Source organism: Pinus tabuliformis, chromosome 2_2 (assembly GCF_031772625.1).
Source record: "Pinus tabuliformis cultivar Carrire ecotype Pingquan chromosome 2_2, CPIR1, whole genome shotgun sequence".
Taxonomy (NCBI): domain Eukaryota; kingdom Viridiplantae; phylum Streptophyta; class Pinopsida; order Pinales; family Pinaceae; genus Pinus; species Pinus tabuliformis.
The window spans coordinates 143,362,416-143,370,172 of NC_142300.1; positions in this window are offsets into that span (position 1 = coordinate 143,362,416).

Genomic DNA, 7,757 nt, shown 5'->3' on the forward strand with positions numbered 1-7,757 from the left:
CCTCGGGTCACAACTTAGCATTTTTGATACAGGCTCGTTCGCCCCGGGCACCCCTCGCCCGAACGACCTGCCCGAACGAGTTCACAGGGGTGTCCTTAGACGACCCGCCCGAACGACCTGCCCAAACAAGTTCACACGGGCCCCTCAAATGACCCACCCGAATGAGTTCACACATGCGCCCTCAAACGACCACCCGAACGATTTTGCATGGGCACCCCAACGACCGAAACGAACCGACAAGGGAGTGTCGGGCAAACCAGCTGCACGAACGTGCACAAAGCCAACCTCGGTCACAACTTAGCATTTTTGATACGGGCTCTTTCCCCGGGCTTGCCCTCCCCGAACAACCCGCCAGAACGAGTTCACCCGGGCACCATCAAATGACCCACCCGAACGATTTTGCATGGGCACCCGAACGACCGAAACGAACCGACAAGGGAGAGCCGGGCAAACGAGCTACAAGAACGTGCACAAAGCCAACCTCGGGTCACAACTTAGCATTTTTTATACGGACTCATTGCCCGCCGGGCGCGCCCTCGCCCGAACGACCCGCCCAAACGAGTTCACACGACTCGCCCGAACGAGTTCACATGGGCGCCCTCAAACAACCCTCCCGAACGAGTCACACGGGCGCCCTCAAATGACCCGCCCGAACGACCCGACCTAACGAGTTCACCACGGGCGCCCTCAAACGACCCGCCCGAACGATTTTGCATGGGCCCTCGTACGACCAAAACGAACCGACAAGGGAGAGCCGAGCAAACAAGCTGACAAACATGCATAAAGCCAACCTCGGATCACAACTTAGCATTTTTGATACGGGCTCGTTTGCCTGGCGCGCCCATTCCCCGCTCGAACAACCCGCCCGAAAGAGTTCACACGGGCGCCCTCAAACGACCCGCCTGAACGATTTTGCATGGGCGCCCGAACGACCGAAACGAACCGACAAGGGAGAGCCGGGAAAACGAGCTGCACGAACGTGCACAAAGCCAACCTCGGGTCACAACTTAGCATTTTTGATACGGGCTCGTTCGCCTGGGAAAGCCCTCGCCCCAAACGACCCGCCTGAACGAGTTCACATGACCCACCCAAACGACCCGCCCGAATGAGTTCACACGGGCACCCTCAAACAACCCGCCCAAACAACCCCCCGAACGAGTTCACACGGGCACCCTCAAATGACCCGCCCGAACGAGTTCACACGGGCGCCCTCAAACGACCCGGCCGAACGATTTTGCATGGGCGCTCGAATGACCGAAACGAACCGACAAGGGAGAGCTGGGCAAACGAGCTGCACGATCGTGCACAAAGCCAACCTCGAGTCACAACTTGGATTTTTTGATACGGGCTCGTTTGAACCGGGCACGCCCTCGCCCAAATGACCTGCCGAATGAATTCACAGAACGACCCGCCCGAACGAGTTCACAAGGTGCCCTCAAAGGACCCGCCTGAACGACCCGCCCGAACAAGTTCACACGGGCTTCCTCAAACGACCCCCCCCGAACGAGTTCACACGGGCGCCCTCAAATTACCCGCCTGAACTATTTGCACGGTGCCCGAAGGACCAAAACGAAGTGACAAGGTAGAGCCGGGCAAACGAGCTGCATGAACGTGCACAAAGCCAACCTCGGGTCACAACTTATCATTTTTGATATAGGCTCGTTCGCCCGGGCACGCCCTCGCTCGAACGACTCGCCCGAATGAGTTCACAAGGGCGCGCCCTCAAACAACCCGCCCGAACGAGTTCACAACGGGCGCCCTCAAACGACCCACCTGAACGATTTTGCGCGGGTGCCCGAGCGACCGAAATGAAGCGACAAGGTAAGCCGGCAAACGAGCTGCACGAACGTGCACAAAGCCAACCTCGGGTCACAACTTAGAATTTTTGATACGGGCTCGTCCGCCCGAGCACACCCTCGCCCGAACGACCCGCTCAAGTGAGTTCACACGGGCGCCCTCAAACGACCCACTTGAACAATTTTGCACGGGTGCCCGAATGACCGAAACGAATCGACAAGGTATAGCTAGGCAAACGAGCTGCACGAACTGTGCACAAAGCCAACCTCAGGTCACAACTTAGCATTTTGATACGTGTTCGTTTGCCCGGGCATGCCCTTGCCCGACGACCCGCCCGAACGAGTTCACACGGCGCCCTCAAACGACCCGCCCAAATGAGTTCACATGGGCGCCCTCAAATGACCCTCCCGAACGACCCGCCCGAACGAGTTTCACACGGGCACACCCTCAAACGACCCGCCCAAACGAGTTCACACGGGCGCCCTCAAATGACCCGCCCGAACGAGTTCACACGGCCCCCTGCCCCAAACGACCGCCCGAACGAGTTCACACGGCCGCCCTCAAACGACTCACCTGAATGATTTTGCATGGTGCCCAAACGACCGAAACGAAGCGACAAGGAGAGCCGGAAAACGAGCTGCACGAACATGCACAAAGCTAACCTCGGGTCACAACTTAGCATTTTTTTATACGAGCTCGTTCGCCCGGCGCGCCCGCCCAGCTGAAGAACGACCGCCCGAACGAGTTCACACGGGCGCCCTCAAACGACGCGCCCGAACGAGTTTGCACGGACGCCCTCGCCCATCCGCCTGAATGGGTTTGCACGGACGCCCTCGCCCGAACCACCCGAACGGGTTTGCTGGGACGCCCTTGCCCAAACGACCCGCCCGAACGGGTTTGCACGGACGCCCCGCCCAAGCGACCCACCCGAATGGGTTTGCACAGACACCTCGCCCGACCCGCCCTCAAACGACCCGCTCGAACGAGTTTACATGGCGCCCTCAAACGTCCCACTCGAACGAGTTTACATGGGCTCCGACACATGACCAAAACGAAGTCACAAGGAGATCGGGCAAACAGCATCACGATCGTGCACAAGGCAACCCCCCTTCACAACTTAGCATTTTTTATACGACCACGTGTGCCCTGGGCACCGTCAAACGACATGACATGACACGACCTGACCCGTTTGCACGGGCACCCACACACGACACGTCCCGACCCGCCCGAATGAAATTTGGGGTTTCCATGGGCGCATGACCCGAACGCAATTTTGGGGTTTCCGTGGGCGCACGACCCGAACGTAGGCACGAGGGAGCATCAGGAAAGCGAGCCACACGAACGTGCAGAAGACACATGGGTTGTCATGACTTAGCATTTTTGGCACGCCCATGTGTGCCCAGGAACCCACACACGGCACGACACAGCCCGACCGGCCTTGTGCGAGCCAACCCGACCCGCCCGAACGCGTTTGCACGGGCACCCACACACAACACGACATGACCCGACCCGAACAAAATTTGGGTTTCCTTGTATGCACAACCCGAACGAAATTTGGGGTTTCCATGGGTGCGTGACCCGAACGAAGGCACAAGGCAGCGTCGGGCAAACGGGCCGCACGAACGTGTAGAAGGCACACGGGGGGTCATGACTTAACATTTTTGGAACTGCCACGTGTGCCCGAGCACCCACGCACTGCACAACCAAACCCGCCCGAACGAAGGCACGATGGAGCGTCGGGCAAATGGGTCGCGAGAACATGCAGGAGGCACACGGGTGGTCACGCCCTAACATTTTTTGCATGGCCACATGTTCCCGAGCACCCACGCGCGGCACGACAGGACCCAACCCCACTCGACTCGCCTGAACGCGTTTGCACGGGCACCCACACACGACACGACTCGACCCGCCAGAACGGAATTTGGGGTTTCCATGGTGCACGGCCCGAACGAAATTTGGGGTTTCCATGGGTTCATGACCGAACGAAGGCCCGAGGGAGCGTCGGGCAAACGGGCCGCACGAATGTGCAGAAGACACACGGGCAGTGACGACTTAGAATTTTTGGCACGGCCACGTGTGCCGGGGCACCCACACATGGCACGGCACGACCCGACCCGCCCTGGGCAAGCCGACCCGAATCGCCCAAACGAAATTTGCGGTTTCCATGGGTGCAGGACCGGAACAAAGAAGGCACATGGGCGGTAATGACTTGGCATTTTTGGCAAGCCCACGTGTGCCCGCACACCCCACACACAGCACGGCACGAGATGACCCGGCCCGCCCGAAGGAAATTTGGGGTTTGAAAGGGCGCATGACCTGAACGAAGGCACGAGGGTAGGAATATCTTTGACTCTAATACATAAATATACCTAGGGTAACATGCCCTTAATATCTTCAACATTTTCTTTCGACTCTTTATAACACTTTAACATGTGCTAGGCCTATTTCAATGAGCAAGAAACTCAATGACAAATATAATATATATATATATATATATATATATATATATATATATATATATTTATTTATTTATTTATTTATTTTCTTGAATAAATACAAATATCAAAAGTACATTTATGAAGACCAAACCTAGTTACACTTTCTTCAACCCCCCCTCTCAACTAGGGAGGTATTCATAAATCATTACAAGGTGTTTGGCTATTTTCAATCTTGAATAATTCACATAAGAGAAACCAGATTGGCAACCCATCTGTTATAGCATCACATTGTTCATAGCAAGGCCTTGACTAACAGCTTTATCTCTCATAACACTAGAGCACAATGTTGGCGAGGCCAATGGCTTATAAACACCTTGGTAATTGTCTCTAAAGGTACATACCCACCCAGGTGTTCCTGAGTATGACCTTCCAGGACAATTCTTGTCTTGGGTTCTCATCCCCCAAAGAATATCGCTCCTCGCCTACTCTTGTCTTGGGTGCCCTACACATCCTCAAAGAGCATCAGATGCCAAATGATTGCCCAATCCTCCCGTTATTTATTGCCAAGTGAAGACAAGAATGTTGTGTCTATCTCTTCCCCTTGATTGGGGAAGACATGCCCAAGTTTCCTCTGACAAGAACTTGCCCAAGCTCCTTTGTATTTGGAAACTTGTTATAACTCCCTCTTAGCTAGGGACTTGTCTATTCATCAACACGTCTTCTTCGTGGGTCCTTCAGTCGCTTGATCTCTTCTTTCCTTCGATGTCAGAAGTCTTGTTTGAAATTCTTCTTGGTAGGGCACGGCCATCAATCACTTTCCCCCCTAGTTTGTCATGTCATTGCTCCCTTCGTGGAAAGTGGCCTTCTTGATATATATCAGGTCCTTTTTGTCATCTAGCTACTCCTTTGTCACCTTGTCTATCCTTCATAACACTTATCACATGGATGCTTAGTTGTACTCGCTTGTTCCCGTACTTTGATTTAGTGGCCCTTCATGACTTCATCGTGATATTGCTCTTCATCATGACATATTTATAGAGTTGAATCAGTTATCTGCACCTTACTATCTCCAAGGCCTTCGTAGGTGTCAAGGGTCCTTATCTTTTTCTTCCTTTGTCAGAGTTGCCATGCCTTCTTTTGAGAGATGTTGAGGAATCTTGTCAAATAGTTATTCTTTGTGACCGCGATGTTCTTCATTTGCTTCTTATTGGATTGATTGGTCAACCACCTTATACTCCTTATGAGAGCACTTCTTCATGTTGACCTTTACTCCACTGTAGCACATGCCTCCAAGCATGTCGTTGGCGAAAGAGATCCTTTTATTCTTGATGATGATTCTAGAACTTTTCCGATGACCCAATCAATATATATGGCGACATGACTTAAACTTTGATGCATACATACCTCAATTTGATTATGCTTTTATCATCGCGGCTTTATTTGATAGTTCTCCTCGATTGGTGTAGCCTTTCTTGCTTCATCTGCTCTCGCCTATATATCATCCTCTCTTGAATCCCATAAATGGGACCCCCAATGAGACCTCTGCCCCCTTTGAAAGAAGACTTTAAGCAAAGAGGTTGACTTAGTCATAGGAGGATCTTCCTTCTTTTGGTTCTTGTCGTCTTCTTTCACTTCTTGAGTTACATGAGCTTCTTCCCTTTTTCTCTTGTTGTTGTTGTCCTTCTTAAGTTTAGGACAATCCCTTTTGTAGCGTCCATACTCTTGGCATCCAAACCGTTCGACTTTGGACATGTAGTGGCCCTAACTAATTTGTTACTTTCCTTGCAAAAAGACACTGAGGTATACTCAGAAGGGGACATATACTTACTTGATAGAGTTTGAGATGTAGTGAACTTGCTTTCTTCTTGAATACTTGATGGCTTGCCTTCCTTAGATCTTGATGTTATTCAAGTTGCTTTCTTCAAATGGACTTGCTTGATGACTTGACTCATAGTGCCTTTCATTCTTCAAGATGGTGTAGCTTGATGTAGGTCCCTCTTTGATTTGTTCTTCTTGTAGGTGCCTTTATACAAGGCGTTTCTTCTTGCTTTGTAGTCTTCCATGAGGAATGATAGATGGTAGACCTTGTCCTTGATGTGATTGAGACTTCTTGGCTTGACGCTTCAACCTTGTGGATGTTCTTGAGATTCCCTTTCCTTGATGTGTCACCTTAGCTCCGATACCGCATTGAAGAATCTGGGGCAATGGGGTATAGCGGGATTCTTCTAGACTTGATAACAATTTGTGAAGCTCTTTTGCAATTTATGTGTTATCTTAATCTTCTTCTCTTCTTATTAATGCATGTATGTTTACTTTCATCAAACTAGTGCCAAAAACATAAGAACAAGAACACAAGATGTTGGCTCTCTGCCAGGGAAAAACCTCTCTCTCTCTCTCTCTCAGAGAGGAAAAACCTTTCGTAAATTTCCCTCACTGAAGCTTCTTATTGGTCATTGCGAAGCCCTAGACCCTTGACAATAATATCCCCAAAGCACAAGTCGAGTCCTTCCTCCCCTCTACACTTTGTTTCTTCGGCGCTTCGTTCCCAGGTACTCTTCGCTTCTTTCAACTTTTTATAGTCCATGGTGGACTAGCTCTAGAAGGGACTCCAACCTTTGATCCTTAGCGAGGTCCTTTACCAATGAAGAAACCTTCATTCTCTTGACCAACCGAGCCTTTTTCTTGATGTGAGGTTGCAGGCTCGATGTACACCAAGTTTACTACACCTGGGGTGATTTCCATCGTGACAAGACATGGAAACCCCAAATTTCCTGCACTTGGGATGCTTTCGACAAGGCGGGACATGGAATCCCCGGGTACCCCGTAATTTGGCGACCTTTGTCGAGGAGGGGCCGGGAGACCCCATGTCACACTCCTATCCTAGTGGTAGTATTTCAACCACGCATAAGCGGGTGCGGCACTGCCGTACTTTTTCCTTTTACTAATACTTGAGTACACGGTCTGCGCCTACTTCAACACTCGGTCAATTTTCCAGTAAGTGTTCTTAACAATTCAGCGAAAATAACTTACCATAAATTTATCTTCTTCAATTATTCTTTCAACCTGTTGTGTCGTGTGGTCGTGCTGCACTGGCTCGCGACCTGCACGACACAACTCCACACCTGAACTGTGAACCTGTCCGCCCGAATTTCCCTTCCGCGGCGCCCAAACTCTGCCCGTCGGTGTGGTCCATAGTGAGGGCGCATGGCCTGCATGTAGTGCAGCCTGCCTGCCCGGAAGGTAACCCGCCCCGCTCTGCCTGTCCGCGCTACCAAGCACGACCCGCCCTCTGTAATCCGCCCACCAATGCGACCCTCTTACCCGTGTCCTTCTCTTCCTTCCGTTTTCGCCCAAATCCTTCCTTCGCACTTGTTCTGCAATGTGGAAGTCTGAGTTCGATGTCGCTTCATCGAACACCATCCTCCTTACTTATATGCATCCTTTTGCCCAAGGGGCATGTCTCTCGAGGATAACAAGGGTTGGCTCCATCAACATGCATGCCCGGCTGACCTGCCACATAAC